Below are 22,827 nucleotides of genomic sequence, written 5' to 3'. Positions count from 1 at the left end.
TAAATATCCAATTATTCTGAGAATAACCTGCTGGCCACTGACATTCTGTAGCCATGATAAACAATCTTCCCATTTCCTTCCTTTGGTTTTTTCATTTGAACTGACTGGAGGTAACTTATAAAATTTTATTCCACATCCTGTTTGACTTTTATGACCTAACATTCTTTCATTTTCTTTAGCTGTTTCTCTTTATTTTGGAAGAATCTCCAACTAAGTGACAAGTACAGTGTTCTTGATATTGCAGTTATCAAACTGTCCATAACATTGCTGAACTTTTGAACTGCTATAAAATTGATGCTACCTTTTCTTATTCTATTAAATCACAGAGAAATTTCTGAAGGTAGAAAAAGGCACATATTTGTTATATGGATATTTTACAAATAGAAATTTTCTTTTAAAATAAAATATTTCTTTTTTCTTTCCTTTTATCATCTATGGAGAAATCATCAATTAAGATATTCACTTTTCATCACAAATAATTTTATTAGGACTTTTGTCTCAAAACATGTCCATGGTGATGCTCTTATCTATACTTCTTGTCCAGTGCCGTAAATGCATAACAAGACTGTTATGTCTAATCTTCTTATTTTATTCCATTCTTCATTTTGTTCCTAATCTTCCTAAAATTATATTTTGATTTGCCTTGTCATGGTCTAGAAGTCTCGTCACTGATTATTTTATCAACTAAAAGTTATCTTTATATTTTTATGGGGCTCTACAATATGACTTCTCTGTATATCTATATATTCCTTTCCCAGTATTGAGAATGAACTGAGAGCCTAAAACATGTGAGGCAAGTGTGCTACCACAGAGGTACATACCCAACCCTCTTTACTAATTTTTAATTTTGAGACAGACGTTTGCTAAGTTACCCAGGCTGGGCTTAAACTTGTGATCTTTCTGCTTCAGGCTCCTGAATAGCTGGGATCCTGTAGTAGACTTGTGCACCACCTTACCAGAGTCTCTGGGCAGTTTAACTCATTAATCAACAGTCAATTCTATACCTAATCAGTTTCTTACTTCTCTCTCATGTTCCATGCTAACACATATTTGCTAATATCTATGCTACCTGCTTCCCAGATAATGTACTTGCATTTACTTATAAAACAAACAAAAAACTTTGAAATTTGACCCTATGGCATATTATACTAGACAGCTTTATCTTCATGACTCTGATTGTACTCACCTGCATAACAATAACAATACCTGTCTTATATGTTTTGAATGAAAGATGTGAAAGTGATAATACCTACAAAGTTCATGAGATACTAATGTACTTAGAATTTATAATTGCTACACTATATTCAAAAGTCCACATCAAAGTGTGTCTATGTTAGAAAAAATCTTAAATTTCTTAGATTATTGCTTTGGGGACTTTTTTTTTTCTCTTAAAGTAGACAGTAAGAGCAAGACTTTTAAAAGGAAAGGAATCTAAGGTTTGTTATAAAGAATTCAAAGCAATTTGGAGGTTTTTGCTTCTATTTAACTCTGCTTGAACATTCTTATAAGACTTAATTACTTTCTGTAGATGGGCACTCTCAGTTTCAAGTAGTTCTATTGGTCTGAAATACTTTTCTTCTTATTTCAGGACAAATCTGTCTTTCTGCAATATCTGTTCACTAGTTAAAATTAATGTTTGTAGATTCATAAGACCAAAACAAAACAACAACAAGAGAAAAAATCATAATAACAACAATCAGAATTTGTTTTTAGGTTTTTTTTTTTTTTTTTTTTTTGTGTGTGTGTGTGGTTGTGATACCACCAGTTATTGGTGATAATTTCTGCTTCCCCACATGTTGAAGTTTGAACATTAGAGAAGTATGTTGAGGCAACCATATAAAGCAAGGTTTATTTAAAAAGGGGTAACAGACTTCTTCAGGAGGGAGAAGCTGGACCATAGCTGGTATCCTGGTATCCCAAGAAGCAAGCCTTTTTTATATGTCCTAGGCTTCCTTTGTTCTTCTGATCTCTTTCCTGTATCTTTCTCCCTCCTGCATAGGAGACTAGGCCCAGCTCCATGGGATGCCACAAAGTGGGAAATAGGTGGGTTGAAGTGGGAAGGGCAGGATGGAGCAGCCAAGGACATATTAACAATCTTATAGCTTCCTGTAGGGAGGGGCAATTCCTGGAACAGGTTATCTTAGCAACAGGTTGGGGGGCAGGGAGTTCTTAATAAGGGTGCAGGAAGGGCTCTGAAGGAATCAACATTTCAATCACTCAGAGGGCAGTCTCCAATTTGCTGGACTCACTCAAATTGGCCTCCTTGATCTGACCTGACTTGATTTATACCTATATATTCTGACTGCCTTTCTAATTCTGGCTTTATTCGCAGATGGACAGCATGTCTTTATTTTATGTGCTTATTTTTGAACGTGGTGGTAAAGATAGAACCCAGTGCCTCACGCCTGCTAGGTAAGTGCTGTGCCCCTGAGCCCCAGCCCCAGCCCTAGGCTCTTTTATATAGTTTATTCACTCAGATAAAATCCCAAGTCATAAAAATGTTTTTCAGCTTTATATAAATGTTAATGAATAGTCTTGCCAATCTATCTTGGTAGAACTCATAAAAAGTTTTATCTACATTGTTTTTATATACATCTGATTTGATTTAAGTTTTTACCACAGGAAGGACTTGGTTTTGTTGTTCATATACCAGTGAAGGCAGATATAAAGACAGGTAATTATTGTAGCTAGGTAAATCAGGTCTGATGGAGAAAATGGAGTCTGATTTGATTCTGGGAAATCAGAAACTGCACCTGGGAGATTGGAACGTTAATGTCCTCAAAGCCTGGTCAATACTGCCTATCCTAAAGAATTGCTAATGAATCAACTCTGGAAAGGATGGGGAACTGCTGATTAATTTGCCCTGAAACCCCTTCCTCCTGGGATCAATCTTTCCAGGTCCCTCCAGCCCACCTATTTTCCACCTTTTGTCCTTCCCACTTGCATCCTCCATTACATATGCAGGATGAGGGGAAATAAACAAGATAAAGGAGAAGAATGTAAAAGGACAAAGAAAACTTTAGATGTATAAATGGAATGGAACTTCCTCATCCCAGGGATTGAACTTTTGGGTCCCCTTCTCTGGAGAAATCTATTCTACTATCCTTTAAATAAAGCTTCTTACATTCTATTCTGTGTTAAACTTTGGGGAAGTAGGACTACTCAAGGTAACCAGTAACCAGCAGATCACCAGCACAATCATTTATGAATTTATGGTTTATGAAAATTTAATCATAATACACACTTCTGGTTTCTATTTTGATAGTTGACAAGAAGGTGTCCACTATCATAAATTTTTTGGTGAATGCTTCTTAATCTCTGTAAGGAAATTGCTGGGTGGACATTTTGAGTGACAATGGGAGTAATGATATATTGGCATCTAAAACAATAATAAAACCCATGAAGTAAAAAATAAAAAGAAAATGAGAACATGAAGTATAAATAATAGATAATGACTGACATAAAATATATCTTATGTATCAGAAATTGTACTTTTGCTTTGTGGTGACTTCAGTACATTTTCACAGTAATATATGTATAAATATAATCAATATTGCACCTTTACAAAATAAGAATCATTCTTCTGAATTAAAACAAATAAAAAATAGAGAAAATAAGAATCAAAGATTTGAACAGTTTTGAACGGTTTAGGTGGTTCGTTAATCATCATGTGTACAGTAACAAGACTGAGACTGAAGCTTACCTGTAAGTAAAATTAAACAAAAAAGAGCATGTACTTTTATTTCCTTCTTCCTGAAGTTGAATCTTGGTGAAGTTAAAATACTAAAACTTTATTTTGCAAATAATTGTCTTTTAGTAACTAAAACAATCAATATAATCATGCACATCACCTTACCTTTTATTAATAAATGTGAGTGATTTATAGACAATACCTAATTCTGTTAAATCATGTTAACACACATACATTGCTTGTGTATGATAGGATTTGTACATATGATACGTTCATATTTATGGTTGGTGTGTAATTTTTGTCAACACAGTATAGACATATATACAAGGTAAGTCTTAGTGGTCAATATTCTTCACTACTTATAATAATTTCTTATTTAATAAAATTACTTCAAATTTGCCAACAGCTAAAAGACAAATGACAAGTTACAGACATTTTCAAAGTCATAAAATATCTTCATGTTTCATATAAACATAGTTTTACTTTGAACTTTTTAAAAATAAAAATGGTATACTAAAATGGTTTTATTCTATAAAAGAATACAATATATGCTAAATTGTAACAAACTCTATAGTATATTGGGAAATACAGTGGCTAGCAAAGAAGTGGTGGACACATAAATTAAAGATAGTTCTTTGTGACAGTAATGTAGCTGTCCGAACATTATTGTTATCTCCCTAAAGTATGAATCATCATATGTCCATGCTCATATAGGAAATACATTTGCATGAATTAACAAGTTGATGCTATAGATACTATGTTATAAAAGTTTATGCAGATGATCACAGTGTTATACAGGAATATCTTTGAAATAAGATAAATATACAGATGTAAAATATTGTATTATCTGTATCTGTAAATATAAATATATTGTCAATAAATAAGACATAGTCAAGCAAAGCATTTCCAAAATATGGTTAAATCAGTTTTCTTTCACCATAAACCAGAGTATGTGAGATGCTATGATGAAATAGCTAGTTTTTCTAGTAGTGTTTTTTATAGACAGATTCAATGCTCTTATTTCTATAAAATTTCTATTACAATTATTTAGCAGAATATGTGCTATTGAATATAATTCAACTTGCTAACAGAATTGATTTTAGACATACACTATGAATTACCTAGTCAGCCTTCACAATCTCATGAAAATGTGAGCATCTAAAAATGTGGGATTTCCACTCTTTCCGGAAAGCACAGCTGACCTTGAGGCACAGTCTTTGTCAATGAGATATAAACAGATATGTTCTTTCATAGACAAACTCTTAGCTAGTATATTTCTTTTTGCCTTTGACTTAATTTCCCTTCCCGCTGTGAGGAATTCAATTCTAAATCTGTTCTGTTAGGGCAAAGTGGCATTTTCCATATGGGTAGAAGAAAAAAGACTAAGGAACATGAGTCTCTACAGATAGAGCTTCTGAACCTGAATTTGACAGTTAAACTATGATTTCTTATTTATATTTTTATTTATATATTTGTCTGTACATAAAGATAAAACTTAAGAAACTAGAATAAGAAGAGCAATGGAAATCTAGTGGAAGCAAAAGAAATCAAATAATAATAATTGGAGCAAAAATCATTACTATGGAGAAACAGAAAAACAATAAAAATATAAACAGAACCAAAACCTTGTCCTATGAAAATATCAGTAACATTGATAAACTTGTTTCCATGTTAAAAGGTGAAAGAAGAGAGAAGATACAAATTACTAATATTAGAAATAAAGACAGAGTCTGTATTACTGACTCTGGTATTTTTATAAGTATAAAGATCAAATATTATGAAAATTTTTGCCCACAAATTTGAAAACAGATGAAATGAACTGTATCCTTAAAAAACACAAACAAAAATTGAAGATAAATAAATAAAAAAATGCCTTGAAAATCCCAATATTCGTTAAACATACTAAATCAATAACTAAATCTTTACAAAAGTATACAGCACCACTTCTGGTTATCAGTCTAGCATACAAGGAGCTTGAAAGTATTTACTCTATCTTAAGAACACATAAAAAACTGAAAAATCAGTCAGTTTTCTTACATTTGTCAGAGAAGTGAATTCACCAGGAAAACTGATACTCACCAAATTGAAGTGATAGACAGGTAGATACAGAGAATCACAACTTGCCAAATAGAATTGTCTAACAGAAATTTCTGCAACAAAACGTATCTGGTTTAGAAAAGCCCAGATCATAATTGATGAATTGCAGGAGGCTCAGAATGGACAAGCCTGAAAGAGAAAACTCTGGGAGAACACTGTCATAGGACAGCTTTCATACTTTTTGAGTCTTACCTTTCAGTGTTCTAGGTCCTCAGAGTGAATATTAGGGAAAAATCCATGTGTGCATCTAGTAGGAGGAGCTACTATGAATTATTATGAAATACATTTTATTCTTCTTCATGAAGCCTTTGCTCAGGAGAAAATATGCCAGAGCCTAAACAGCTGGGTTGCTAGCAGAGTCAAACATACCTGGTAGAAGTTAAAGACTCAACTCTAACCCTATTTAGCTTTCCATGTGTGGGAAGAGAAATATCCGACTCCAGCCTTTTATAGTTTGTCACACTGAGGAAAGGAAAAATGTCATTCCATCACCTCTGCTAGCATGTTACATGGGGAAAGAAAGTACAAAACTTTGAGCCCTTCCCCACATCTTGTCCCTCCTCATTTGGAAAGGAGATCAACTGACAAGCATATGTGAAAGTCAAGTTCAGGGAAACAGTTTCATGATAAGACTCAGACCACTAGTATTGCTGTATGCGTATACGTGGTCATATAACCAATGCGATTCTGCAACCTGTACACTTGGGAATGAGAAATTAATCCCCTTTGATTCAAATGTATGATATATAAAGATCATTGTATTGTCATGAGCAACTAATAAAAAAAGAAAAAGAAAAAAAAGACTCAGACCAAACCATAAGACTCATGCTTTCTTCCTTACGTGCGTGTCCTTGAATGCTTCTGCTCCTCTCAGACCTTTCCACTCCATTCTTAAAGGCTTCATTACATCAGGCCCATCTCTCAAGAAAAAAATTACAAGACCTTGTAAAATGTTAAATGCACAGTTTGAGGAGACTAAACTAGCACCAGGACCAAAGTCAATTACAACAGTAATAGTAGAATAATAAGACAAGAAATTTAAAACAATTATGTTTATATATGCTAAGGGCTTAAATGGTAAAAAGTCAACAATATGCAAGGACTGAAAAAATAAAATAAGCAAGTAGATGAAAATTATAAGAAACAACTAGGGATAAAAACGAAAGATTAAAATCAGAATTACAGAAACAAAATAAAAAAAATGATGTTTGGGGCTCAGTAGAAGGCTAGATATAACTGAAGAAAGAATTTCTGTTTGAGGATATGACACTGAACTTCTGAAACAGAAAATCAAAATGAAAAAGTACTGGGGGGGATACCTTATCAGGACAATAAAAGGCTGTGAGACAAATATAAAAAAATGTAAATAAGTATATCAGAGCCTAACTGATGGGATAAAAAAAAGAAAAGGAAAGAATACAAGCAATATTTGAAGCAAGAATGATTCAGAATTTCACCCAAAACAATGTTAGATTAAAAACCAGAGATTCAGGAATCTAAGAGAACACAAAGCAAGATACATATAAAAACACTCTATTTAGGCCTATCCTATTTAAATTTTAGAATATCAAAGATAAAGGAAAATCTTGAAAGAAGGTAGGGTATAAAATCATATTCAAATTATCTTTAAAAACCATATAAGCAACAAGAAAAGAGGTTTTGTTTGTTTGTTTGTTTGTTTTTGGTACCAAGGGATTGATATCAGGGGCACTTAACCACTGAGCTATATCCCCAGCCCATTTGTTATTATTTATTTATCTTTTAAAATTTTGAGACAAGTTCTCACTTGTGAAGCTGGCTTTGAACTTGTGTTACTCCTGTCTGCCTCTCTAGCCCCTGGGATTCCAGCATGCATCATCATACCGGGCAAGAGTGGAGTTTTTCCAGGAAAAAAGAAAAAAAAAAAAAAAAAACACATCTGTAGAATTCTGTGCCTTGTAAAATTCTCTTTTCTAAAATGAAGATGATAATAAAGACTTTCTCACTTAAAAAATTAAAGGACTTTGTTCCCTTTACTTCTGCCTTGCAGTGATATTACAGAAGTTTCCCAGAGAGATAAGGAAATGATATAGTTCACAGACTCGATCTACAAAAAGAAATGAAAGATATTAAAGAATGGATAAATAAATGTAAAATTAAAATTTTCTCTTATCCTTAATTTATCCCCTTATCCATTTATCTCTCTCTTAAGAATTGTGATTATGCAGGCTTATGAGTACATATAGGTCTTTGTAGACATATATATAAGTGAAAAGAATAACATCAATGATAAAAGAAACGGCAATAACAAATTAGGAATATTTAGTATAATCAGGTACTTATATTACCTATGAAGTGCCACAGTATTATTTGAAAGTGGACTTGACTTAGCTGTAAATGCATATTACAAATTCTAGATCAATGGTCAAAGAAAGTTGTTAAAACAGTATATTTTCAATAGTAAGAAAGATGAGGAAATAAAATCACTTTCAGTATTTTAAAACAATTCTGAATTCCCATCACCATTCCCATTTTATCATATTAAGCCATGTTGAGTAGCTATTTGGCACCAAAGGTGAAAACTCATGTAAAAATAGCATTCTCGAAAGTATATCATTTTAATTATTTTCATCAGATTCCCGAAATAAATTTTTTTTTGTTAAAAAAAGTCATAATAATTTCTATAATTTTGATGTAACTATGTGTAAGGGACCCTTTCTTTATGCATTTTTAAAAAATATTTACCTATGACCTACTATCTTATATGAAGCAAAATTGCTTTTTTGTCTTGCTCTAATATATTTGTTGTTTGCCATCTATTTAGTTTAAAAAACAAAGAATGAAACCTTCTTTTATTTTTCTGCTCAGACATAATATATGCACTTTTGTTTTCTAAATTCATAAATAAATGTGATTACAAAATATCTTAGGTTTATTAGTTTTAAACTACACATAGTTTATAATTTTTATTTTAAATGTTTGGATGTGAAAATTTCTGAGGTGTCTTATTTTGAAACTTCACTAATTGATATCACACAAGAAGTAAATTTTAGTAACTTACAAAAAAATTAAATCTTGTTCAGGCTTATTCTATGAAATACCATACCACAAGCAAACTCTTTATTGTACGTCTTGCTCCGAGATTTAACTTTTGCAATCTAAAAGGTTAGGAAAATCATTAATGTACAATTTTTGCTCTTGTAGTTCATGAGTCCTTATAGTGTAATAGGAGGAGGAGTTATGGAAAGAATTCCATTTCAGGATTGGTTTCTTTAGTAAAGAAATCTTTCCCTCCTTGTTTTTGGAAATATGAACAAGTTTTCAAAAATAAAGAATACTATACCTTGTCATCTTTGCATTAAACTATTTTGTAGCTTCTTAATTAGAAGTTGATAAAAATCTCACTTATATAGAATGTTAGGATATGGAACTATATACCTCAAGCACAGAAAACATACAAGTACCTAGAGGATACCTGCAAATGAGAAACATGGTTCTTGAAACATATGTTAATATGTGACTGCCCAATGACTGAAAAATTCTTTTTCCCATCAAAGGAAGCAAAACATTCAAATACTATACTCATTTTGATCCTGCCAAGTACCCAGGACAGGTTAGATTTGACCAATCAGACATGCATCTTAAGGTTTGAATTCAGAGGAGGACAGTATTCTAGGGTCAAGTGAGGGGCCAGCAACCTCCAATATTCAGATACCAGGGTTGTCATCAGGGGACAGTATGATCTCATTTTGGTGGTAAAAGGGCAGATATAAAGTATTCAAGAGCCATGGCAGCTGGATTAAGTTTTAATGTGATCATGGCCAAAATCCACCTCCTATATTTTCTTTCTTTTTGCTTATTTTCTGCCTTTGTCTCTAGTTTCTCATAAATTCTATAAGTTAGACAATATTAACTCATTATTTATTAACAGAAAGTTAGCCTCAATAGTTTGTGTTTTGGAATCAGAGAACTGGCATGCTATAAACAAATAGATTACATCAGGAGTTTAAAATTCCTTTCTAAGGTCTGTAATTTTTTTTCACTTTTTTTCTATAAATGTATGCAGGCTTGAGTGCATTGATGCTGGATCATGTTTTCTTATGCAATAATTGAAACTTTTAAATAGAACTTTATCTCAACAATAAATTATAAAATTTCTGTGAATAAGGACACCATTTCCTACCATTTTTAAAATTTTATTTTATTTGTTATGGTGCCAAATTTAGAAGTAATCCTATGACAGTTATAGAGCATCAGATGTGAGAAAGGCATTGTACTGGTTATTTGGGACATACACATTTCCATAAGAGAAATGTCCTGATTTCAAAGGATTATATTCTCTGGTGAGATAACTACAGCAGAATAATGTAACACTCTACATGCCACAGTGTAGATTAATTTTGCAAATACTTTTTCTACTTATTTGATGCTAATCTAGGAAACAAAATATTTTGTGATCATATTGTCAAGCTGTAATCACTAAGAATTATGTAACACACAGTATACATATTGTGTATACATAAATTTACTATATAATTGTGAATTTCCTGTTTCTCCTTTTTTTTTCTGAATGCAAAACTTCTACATTTGTTTGTTATAAAATTTCATGGAATATTTTTCCTGCATGCTTCCACATTGTATAAAATTTCTGCCTACCTACAGTTGTCACAGGCAGCCCCTCTAACCCTAATGTGGAGGAAATTTCAAGGCCAAATAAATCATGAGAATTTAGAGCAAATCTCCATAGATGTGTGCATCTATACATTTAACAGTATTTGACACTTTAATTTTCCTGGGATAAATATACACAAATAAAATAAAATATCAACAGTGAATTAGGTATCATTTAATATTTTAAAATTAATATTAATAAAATAATTATAATCATCATACTATTTCATTACCTAGATCTCTTTCTCTTTTTTCTATGTTTTATGTATAATCCTAATCATAGAATATGTATTTAATTTCTCCAAGTGAATTATAAATAGGGTCTTGAACTCTTGTAGACAGGTAAGTAGCCTCTATCACTTCATCTGGATAGATAATAGAGTGCTATAGATTATTATAATTGTAGATTTCTCTAATAATAGATTACCATAATGTATGGTGCTTATTTAAACCCAAAATTGCATGTTAGATTCTGGAAGAAAAAAATACATTTAATAGGATCTATTTTTATAGTATATTTACAGAATAAATTGGTTCTTTGAATTTTTTAAAGTTTTTATTAATATTTGAAAGTGTAACCATCACATTATTTTTGAATGTTTATGCATATTTATTTCAGGGAAACAAACATAATCATTTACTGCCAGAGAATAAACATCTCTTTGAAAGGATATTGTGAATAATTTAGGCGTTTTTGAAAAAAATTATATAAAAATAAAATTCTCAAAATTATTCCAATGGACAATATTTTGAAGCACTGAAAGTAGCCAATGGAAAGTTTTGGAGATATGAAGATTTATGCTGTAAAGAATATATAATATTTTATACAAAGGAAATATTTTGCTTTGATCCATATCACACATATTTATTTTTACTCTACTTATTTGAATTTTATGAATGATGTACTTTTACAAGTTAACATAAGAAAAAATTCCACTTATTAGTTTACATTTACTGAATTAATAATTTTGAAATGGATTGCCAATCGTAAAATATATAAAACTGAATAGGACAGTAATAGCAAAAAGTCTTAACCACAGTTCACTCCATCAAAATTTTATTTCTTTAAATAGAATTTGTAACTTACTACTAGAAAGAAATCAGGGAATATCTTAATGATAAACTAAGGGGCTCAAAAGGAATGGGCAACCTCTTGGTTAGGTGATCTCTAAAACTACCATGGTTACTTAAACACATATTAATTGATGAATTAACTATTTAATTTAGTAAGAAACAAAACCAAGAATAATATTATTTGTATTCAATATTTAACCTGTGCCTTTTGCCTAATAGGCTTAAATAGTTATATCAACCACTTTCAATCTACTGTGGAATAAAATGGCAATAAAAATTGAGAAGAGGTATATTTTACATCAGAAACATTAAATTTTAAATCTTTGGAAAGCATAGGTGGAAGGGCAGTCAGACTACAGAAGCTACCATGAGCTTCATTTACTGTGATTTGTTTTCTTCTTGCTTAATTATTTACGCATATTTGTTTTTATTAATTTCTTTAATGAAAATATTTTCAAATTCTTTGGTTTGTGTTTTACCTTGTTTTATAGTGACCCTTTCAACCTTAGGAAATCTTTGTAAAATTTAAAAATCATTGACCTCAGGAAGAATATTTTTACCAACAGTTCTTGAGCAAACTTTCTCAGCAGAAATACAAATATATCTTTGAGACATTTTATTTGCTCTTATTCACAGTTGAATTCCAGATCATGCAGGCAGTTAAATAGTAGTGGGACAAAAAAAAAATTAAATTTGGAATGCGAATGGGGGAATATTTTCTTTGTACTTTTGACTCACTTGAAGTTGTATAGGTGAAATATCTTTGTCAATGACTCTTGGGTTTTGGTGGAGTATTGAAATATCCTTTTTCTGATAAAGATATTTTAATAAGAACTTATTCTTGTGGATAACAATTTTTATGGACCAAGGTAGATTTTTGGGGGATTTGTTTTTTCTCTAGATATAATAAAGTGAATCTTACAAGATCATCATTTCAGTATATCTTAAATTTAGAGATTTCATTCATCTTATTCTGTGGCTTTTCTAACTCAAACATAAAAAAATAATATGTTATTTATGAATCATTCAATCTCCCACTCCAAGGGGAAATAGAACCATGTGGTGTGTGTGTGTGTGTGTGTGTGTGTGTGTGTATACACACATTTACATGGGTAATGTAAAAATAAAGGAAAACTCAAATTAATATAACTATTAGAGTATTAAAATAATAAACCAGCTTAATTCAGATCTTGAATATAGTGCAAATTAATAGAACTTGGAGTTTTTCACCATCCTTCCTGATGTTGTTCATATCTTACTAGCATTTGGAGGCTGAGAAAATATGTTCCAATAACAAATCAGATAGATCATATTTTCACAGTTCAACTGCAAACTTTATCCAAACTTTTAGTGTTGAATAATAGCCTTTGACTTTAATCAGTTTCATCATATTTTCAGTACAATGAAATCACATCGCCCACATATTTATCCTGCTTTTTTGCCAAATATGTCTGAGAGAGAATAGATTTAGATGGAGGTAGATGTAGAAGTGTAGGTAGAAATTGGAGGAAGGGAAAAAGAGAAATGAGAAAGAAAATGAGAATCAGAAAAATAAATAAATGAAAGAAGTAGAATATTATCTAATTCAAACAAAATCTTGAGCTTTACTACTTCAGAGGAGACAAACCATGAATAAAATACACATTCTTTCCAGATTTTGAGGTCCCAGGTTTTAGAAATCAAAGGACAATTTGTATATCCCAATGTGGTGTTTCATGACTGTAATCCCAAGTAATCTGAAGGCTGAGGTATAAAGATTGCAATTTTGAGAGCAATCCAAGCAATTAAATTATATATATAAATTATTATATATAAATATAATTTTAGTATTAAATTTAAGATATTTTTAAAAACTCAAATTTTAACCAGAATACAATGTTAGGAAGCAAAAGAAAACATGTTGTCTAAATAAAATAATAATAATAATAATAATAATAATAATAACAATAAAAAGGAGGTTTGGAGATGTATTCCAGTGATAGAACACGTGCCTAGCACATGTAAGACCCTGGGTTCAATCCCCAGTCCTGAAAAAAACAAATAAATGAATGAATGAATGAATGAATAGTTTTTAAAAAGAGTTTGTGAGATTATGAAAGGCAATTTTGTCTTATGTGATTTTTCTCCTGGAAGTATGTCTCTAGAATTCAATACATGAATAAAATGAAAGTTCATTTTTATAATTAGTACAAAGGAGATACTCATGAGCAACCTACGTTTGAAAAAGAAATAAAATCAGTGAAAAAATATCAGATATCCTGTCTCCCATCATATCTCACATGATAGATTACAGTTCTCGTAATTAAAATAGGGATTTTCCCTTTTTATGTTTGCCTTGAATTCCTCTATCACTATCCATTTTTTCTCATTGACAAGTATTTTTTTTTTTCAAGGACCAGACAGTTCCTTTTTAAGTTCAACAGTCTATAAGGTTCAGAAACTCCTTATAAAAAGTAGCAAGAGATTCAAACCTAAATGTGATTAGCAATGATCCTTAAATGTCAAGTTGACTGAATAAAATCAGCTTATACCACTGAAAAATGTGTGTTCTCTTCTGTCATCCTTCCATTTCTGACAAGGTCAATAATGCCAAAGCTGCAGAGTTAAGATGGCTTTTCCCCCCACTGAACCACACAGCAGACAACCGTAGGACATTGAGCATAATATTACATTGATTTGGAAAAAATATATAAATATAATTTTAATATTAAATTTAAGATCTTTTAAAAAACTCAAAAGTTTAACCAGAATACAATGTTAGGAAACAAAAGAAAATAATATCAAATAAGGAACAAATTCCATTTTCAAAAACGTAATAATACTTGGAAATCTTATACAGGCCATGATGATTTTATATATTTCACTATTTTAACTCTAGTTACCTGCATCTCTAATGGCTTTGCTTTCTCTATTATATATGCCAGTTATGGTGTATGCATTTTAGTATCTTTCTAAACTTATACAAATAATAACACAAGGAGAAAGTCACAATTACATGATAGAAAATAGATTATTATAGGGCTGGGGATGTGGCTCAAGCAGTAACGCGCTCGCCTGGCATGTGCGGAGCGCTGGGTTCGATCCTCAGCACCTCTCTGTCTTTAAAAAAAAGAAAATAGATTATTATAGAAAACATGGATAAGTTTAATAGAAAAATGACTCAATTCACTTTTTACTATTTGCTTATTTGTCTATAAGTAGTGCTGGATGTTGAACCTAGGTTCAAGCACATGCTAGGCAATTTGTTAGGCAAAGATTTACCACTGAACTATAAGTCCAGTCCTAATTTTTAGTGCTTGTTTATCAAAGATTTGACACACCACCAACCTAACTTTATATAAATCATATTTTTTTCCACATATGAACATTTTATTCTGAAATTGAGCCTGTAACTAAACTAGGCTTAAAGAATTCTAGTCCAGAAATAAAGAATCATGAATATTTAATTATACTTTCATATCTGCATTACATTGGAGACTGTCCAAAGATACTGTATTAGATTTAGTCATCATTAAAAAAGATGAAGAATAAATAATGGTAGCTAGTGATTGGTAAATAAGTTGCATACTAAGTTTTAAAAGGTTTCAATAAGGAAGAGAGAAAAAATAAATAAAACTGCACCCTCTTTTAAGGCACAGTCAAATGGAAAAAAAAAATATTCACCTAACAGTGATAGCAGTACCCTTCAGATATATATTAACATTTAATCAAAGCCACTTACAGTGGCCCAGTGATTCCAGATGTTCGTGACCTATAGGAGCATAGTATAATAACAGGCAATTTTTAATAGAATATATTCAGATCTAGACTGAGATCTAGATAGACATGTGTATATTAAATGAAAAGTGCATAAGACAGTGCAAGATGGTGGTCAGCATGAGCTTCAATTTAAGATAAATAATTGATTAAAAAAACATATAAATGTCTTAGCAAATGATTAGATGAGATTCTAAAATCTATCTGCCTATTTTTTTTTTTTTTATGAGCCCTTTTCCCTTGAGAACTACATCTTACCTACCTCTGGACCTTGAACATGTGTCTGCCTTGGATGATCTTTCTCCTTTTATACCTCTTGGCATGACTAACTCATCCTTCAGATACTACCTTTACTCTAACTTTGCCAAGCCGCTCAGACTAAGTAAGTACTGCTGCTACAGCAAGTCCCTAGTGTAGCTTTGAACTCTTGTCTTAAAATGGCTACAATAACCTATGTCTCTTTTTATTAGTCATTCCAATGAATAATTATAGTTGCGTTCAAAAGTCTTTAAAAGTACTTTTGTACACTGAGAATATTCCTTGCTACATATTTTCACAGGCTTTAGGCTTGTCTTTAGCTAAGGGAATTTAATACAGCACAAGACTTTGTTTCCTAAACTATGATTTTGTCATGTATTTTTCAGCATCCTTCATGGAACTATTTCATCATGGAACTATTTCACTCCTTGCCAACTTGTAACAAAAAGTGCTGAAGTAGAAGACCCTGGTCTTATTTGATCCAGAAAATTTGCACATATTTTGTTATTTCTAAATGTATACAATGCTCACTACAATCACTATTGTACTTTGAATATGCCAGGTTAACTACATTATTACAACTAATATAACTCTAAACTATGAAAAGGATCATTAAAAATTAGAGTCAGATATTTAAAAATTATAAAGACAATATGAAATTCAGTTATGAAAATGTATGTATAATCCATACCAAATTTACATTTTTCTCACCCTAAAGGTACACTACAACTCTGTTTTATAATTAAACCTCTATGATTAATTTTTAGCAGTAACACTAAAGTACATTCTTAGATTTTTGTTAGTGAGAGACTCCTGTACTCACCTGTGTGTTTTAAGAAGACTCTGCCTGCTGCAGATGTGGAACATGAACCTTTCTTTTTCTTTCTCTCTCTCTTTTATCCTAGTAAAAATGCTTTTGGGCACTCTGCTGAGTCCAAGTTAAATGCAAGAAGAACTGTGGAAACTAAATCAGGTACTCTTGTTAAAACAGTGGCTCTGAGAGCACCATTAAGCTAGTGTATATATTTCTGAGTGTGTCAGTAGCAGAAAATGAGAAAAATAAAGCTTCAACTTTCAGGAATTTGGCAGTTTTGTTTTAAGCCTATCACCCACAAAGTTTGCTTCAACAGTTGCAGATGTGTTTTCTCTCCTCCCTGGGCTTGGATAATCTTAATGTAGAACATCTTCTTAACTAGCTGGAAATCCAGGACAGATAAAGTTATTCCCAGCCATAGAGGAGAGGCCACTCAGCTCCTTGGAGAATGTGGCCAGGCTAATCCCATTTTTCCTTCAGGAATCCTGGATTTGGTTCCAGCTCTTCCAGCCCCAGAAGAGCTACACAGACAAGCATCAGGACTGCCCTAAGGGGAAATGAATCTCTCCAAGGGACTCATGGTTGCACTTGTACTGTACTGGTGACCTGTGCAGGGAATTTGGGGGTGGGGTGTATCATTGAGAAAGGGGTGAGGGTATAGTTATATCTTGCTTCAAAGCTTTTAAATATTTAGATGTGCAATATATGAAACCCCTTACATGACCCTGAACATTTAGAGATGAGTCTGGTTAGTATGCATGATACTTTTATTATTACTTTAGTTTCACCATAAGCAAGCAGACAAAAATAATTTACTAATACAAAGTTGAAACATGGGAGGTAATTACTTAACTTGAAAAATAAATTAATATAATGACAAGATTAAGTAAATTCAATAAAGTGCGCAAGTCAAACATAAAAGGTTGATCATGGATTAGATTTTTAAAATGGTTTTAAATTAGTATGTCTAAGCAGGAGTACATAAGAAAGGGTTAATATGTACATATATGTGTGTTGTGCATATAGTATATACTGTAGTTGTGTAAATAAATATAAATGGGAATGACTAATGCAATCAGATAAGGAATAAAAATTGATCTTTATAAGCATTTGGATTAATATTGGAAAACTCTTACAAAAATTTCAATTGAAGGCATGATGTATAAATAGACCAATATATGGATGACTGAGTTAAATCTAAAATTAAAATATTTTAATATTTCTCTTGGATTTTAAGTTTATATTTGGAAAAATAAATTTGAAATATATATTTTTAAGTCTTCTCAGATACGTAAAGGGACTATTTTTTACTTATGATATCTAGAAAGTACTATCTGCTGGCATATAATCAAAAACTTTAAACATATCTCTGTTTGGGTTCTGAGAGTAAGCAAATATTGTGGAAATTATCAACATGTAATGTTTCTTCTATATTACTTTGACACTCCTGAGCAGTTTCTATAGACTGAGTCTGAGGCACAGTTAGATTCAATCAAATCTATTTTATTTATTAATGCTCATCACACTTTAGATACACGACCTAATTCTAAGTCCTAATGGAGTCTACACTCAAGGTTTCAAGATACTTACCTTTGACATGTCTTAAGTCTGGTTCACTAGAATTTGATCTAGGCCAGAGGAGTATAGTGCAGGGAGGACAATAATGAAGGAGCTCTCGGTCTCTCTGTCTGGGTCCTGTTAGTCCCGTCAGCCCCCAGAAATCAGGATTTTAAGTCCTAGTTCAGTTGTGCTTGTAGCTGATAGCTGGGTGAGGTCTGGGTCGTGCCTAGTTACACATATGTATAGATGCTTACATCATTAACTTAAGTCTAAGTTTTGCAGTCTAAGTTCTGCAGTTCACATTACATCATGGGCACATTGCTAATAGTCATTCACTATTCAATCAATACACATTCACTAATTAATATAGTCAACCATCAATAATCCCATAATATTTCTGGTACTTATATTACTCCCATCTCTCTTTAGTTATCCAAATAAGGGTGTTACTAGAGAAAAAATATTATTTAACATTTGAATTTCTTCAATACATAATGATAACATAGGAACTTGACAGAATTATTATTTCATTAAGTATTAGGGTTGTCTGAATCTTATAAAGTAATTTAATAAATTCAGATGAAAAACACTTGTCAATATTGTCCAATGTGGGGACATCAGAAAAAAAGCTTGAATTTCTTATTTAACCTTAAGTGTTTAAAGGTCACAAAATAATGAATAGGTGATAAACTAGCCATATACTAAAAATGTTTGGTGTCTTAATAAATGAAATTTGCTAAGGCTGTCAATGATATTGTTTAAATTTAAGAAAAAAGTAAAATAAGAACCAATTATTAATGTAAAAATATTACTAAAGATTTCACTAAAGTATTATTCTGAATTTTAAATACTAAATTATTGTGTTTCCTTCAAATACAGTACCAGGCTTCAGCTCAGATAGAAAAAAAATAGATTTGAAATTATAAAACTATTGACTACTTTGCATCCTATTGTTCACTTGGTGGGCATTCTTCAGTGGGTGAATTTGTTTTCTGAGTCACTGCTTTCATTGCTACATCACACTTCTGAAAGAATAGTCAGACTGGATTAGCTCTGTTAATTCACTCTGTTTTACAACCTCATTTCTCAGAGTAAAGATTCAGAACAAATATGTACTCAGTACTGAGTTGGCAAAAGACGGCACTTGACTTGTTTTTCTAGAGTCACCCTCTATCTATCTACCCAAATCTCTGTTTCACCCTTACATCTGATAGGCATCCAGTTTTCCACGGAATAAACCAATTATACCTCTACACTTAAAGAACATTTAATTTGAAATGTTATGTACTATTAAATCAACGTTGGGAATTTCATAGCTGCTGTAGCATCAATCTAATCTAAATATATTTATTTCTTTCATTAAGAGATATTTAGACGTTTGTTTAAAAAAATATTACATGTTTTTCAAAAGACAGCTACATTCTCATTTTTGTACTTCTGTCCTATTCTATAATGAACAGCTTGTAATGACACACTTCACTATTGGGTGAAATGCACCTAATATTATCAAGATATATGAAAACTTTGAGAACTGCATCAATTCCTGTAGTCTAGGAATTAATAAATTCAGGTGAAAAACATTTGTTAATATTTGTTTCCTGTAAGAACTCAGAATTATCAAGAATCAATAAATAATACTAACAGTTTTATGAAGGTGTTTTATACAGAAGGACAAGAAAGCTGAGTGTGTTGGACCCTCAAACAGTTAAATTTTCATTTTATATAGATGTTATAAGTACTGAAAGATTTTTCTGAAAAATAGCCTGATGGACTTTAATGTCAGGCAAAGCTATTCAGCTTTTATTTGACAAAATAAGTGATAACCTAAAGGTCTTTGAGCAAGGAAAACGAAACAATCAAAAATGTACTTAAAGTAGACTAATTCACATTTAAGTCAATCATGTCTCTTTTGTGGGGGAAGGTAGGGGTGCTGGGAGAGAGAGAAGGAGTGGAAAGTAGAGAGTGTGCAAACGTAGAAATCACTTAAGAAGTATTTTCAGCTTACTATAAAAATTAGCATTTATATATTAAATTTAAATGATCAACTGTTTTTTTTTTACTACTCCAATTTTAGTTCTTCTCAAAATGATAATGCTCTTTTATATTTCCATTTCCAATAACAAGACAAAACCTGAAAAAGAATAAATGCCTATAAAAAGCTTGTAAAATGAACTAAGGGAGGAGAAGAAATATAATGTCTTTGAAATTTTGAATTTAAATGAATATAAAGGTGAAAATAAAACAAATAATCCTAGACAACTGAAGGTACAGCAAAAAAAAAAAAATGACCATTTGAAATCAAATGACGCATGCTTAGGGTTATGCTTTGTAACACTGGTCCATTGCCTCTTTCTGTAGGCAAGATTTTTGTGAGCCAAATTATGAATCAATAAATGTCAGAAAAACACACATGCATGCAATGTGCATATAATTGCCCAATGATAAATGTGGATTGGAAATGCTCAAATTATCTGCAGAGAATTTTAAAACAGAAATAAATTTGGCTAAAATTCAGTTTGCTTTTTATTGTCACTACGCAGCTTGCACAATACAAGTGCTGAAATATTCCTATAAAATACAGTCAGGGCAGCTCTCTCTCACTGCCTGTTCCTTTACTCTTACACCACGGAAGTAGTTTTACTTCAAAAATATTAGAACAATTTGTTTCCTGTAAGAACTCGGATTTAACAAGAAACAATAAATAATACCAACAATTTTATGAAGGTGTTGTATACAATGAGAAAAACCACTAATTTTTACTGTGAGGTCGAGGGATTTTTAACCAACTAAAAATCATAAAACTTCTACTCAAGTGAAAAAATGGAACATTCACACACAAATGAGCATACCTTTTAATCAAAAACAAGTCACTCTTTCCCAAAGTTCACCACCATCTAGATTTTTCAAAGTATAAACTTTGCCCATATTTTGAACTTTATTAAATAGGAAACATATATGCCTTATTTTTATTTCTTTTCTTTTGTCATCATTTTATTTGATGTGTGATTCTTAGGTTCAATTTTATGCTTTGGAGATTCAACCATTTATGTTTTTTGTATAGCTGCAGTTCTTATATATATATTTTTTTCATTGCTGTATAGCAACACATAAATACAATACAGCTGACACTGGAGTACTTTCAAATTTAAGGTCATTAGAGTTATGCTACTATAAAAACATATAGCTTTCAGTGCATATGTACACTCATTTTATTGGTTATATAACCTATGAATTAAGATGTTGGATCCCAGACTGTTTATGGTGGGTATTAGACTATAGAATCAAGCAGTTCTAGAGTACTTGGATTAATATATACTCCCAGTATCACCGAAAACATTCTTATTTATCCTTCTTCTCACCAGCATACAGTTTTGTCACTGAGCTTATCAAATTATATTATTGCAGAATTGTTTTGCATTTTACTGGAGATTAGTGGAATTGAAATTCTATTCAATTTCTAATGAATATCATGTATTCTTTATTACAAATTCTCTGTTCAGATACCTTGGGTGTCTACATTATAAAAAGTGGTGCATAAGAAGTTTTTAAAAGGATGAGCATCTGTTTTGGGAAGGATCAGAAAATATTTTCTTTCATTGTAGGTCATATAATGTTACAATTTTTACTGTTTTTTGATGAAAATTGAAATAAAATCTACTGTGGCAGTAGGTTCTTCATAGTAAATGTTTTTTTTCTGTTTAATAAGCTCTTTCTTAATATTTAATACCTTAAAATAGTCCTCTGATATGTTCCAGAAAGTGTAATGTCTTGCTTCATCTTTAAATATACTTTCCTCTAGAACTGATTATTTTGTATATACATATCATGAGAGAATGAAGATAAATTTTTATTTGAATGCAACATTAACCCAGAACCATGTATTAAAAAGACTTTTTAATATAATGTTATGCAATGATACTATGTGTCAGTATTTATATTCAACTATTAGGATTTGTTATGAACTTTGTTATTTTCTATTTAATTAATTATTCTTGCAAGAAGCCAATAGTCTGAATATTTAATATTTTATACTGACCTTAAAATGTTTGGCAGTAATAAACCCAAGTTTTCATACTTGTCTTGAACATTTTTTTTTAAATTTGGAGTTTTTATTTAGTTTTGATTTTTCATTTTTGAATCAAAATTTTCTGTTAATTTTTTAGATTTTGTTAGATTAAATCCTAGGTACCTTTATGCTATGCAATTGATTTTTGGACATTTGCTTTGTAAACAATAATTTTATGAGCAGATTTTCTAATTGTAAAAATATTTCTTTTCATTTTTAAAAGTTTTTCTTTTCACACAATTTTATTACCCCCAAGCATTCAAAATGTTTGCTTTTAGGACTCATTGATATGACGACTATCAAAATTTCCTTGTTTATTTCATTGATGAGAATCTACTGAGCAGTGCTGAAAAGCGAGATGTCAATAATCATAACCATTACACCCCTCTCTCCTCACCTTTCTCCTTCATCATACTTTTAGGAAATTTATTCATAATTTTAAAGTTTTTAATTTGCTTGGATTTGTTGTATGTATTAATGTGTTTCAGTCTTGAGTGTTGTTTATTCTAGAACTAGTTTAATTTGGCTCCACAATTGAGGTAATGCTCTTCTGAGATTTCTATCCATTGTCCTTTGCATTTTGCAAATTTTCCACCTGGCCTTGGGTGTGCTTGGAGAAAGATTCTTCTCTCTTTTTTCTTTTTTTGGCGGGGGTTGGGCGCAGTGGTTGGCGAGGGAATGTTATTTCCTATTTACCTGATATTGGGTATTTTCTGAAACATGCAGCTAAATACTTTATGGGAGTATTTAATACATAAAAATGTCCTTTTGTTAATTCATATTTGTTTGATTCCCTACTTGTTACATTTCACCAAGAATAAAATGTTTTTCAAAACTTAATTATGAGCTGGGCATCTTGGC

Source organism: Marmota flaviventris, chromosome 5, assembly GCF_047511675.1.
Source record: "Marmota flaviventris isolate mMarFla1 chromosome 5, mMarFla1.hap1, whole genome shotgun sequence".
Lineage (NCBI taxonomy): Eukaryota > Metazoa > Chordata > Mammalia > Rodentia > Sciuridae > Marmota > Marmota flaviventris.
The sequence above is the reverse complement of the archived record's forward strand: the minus strand, read 5'-3'. Positions refer to the sequence as shown.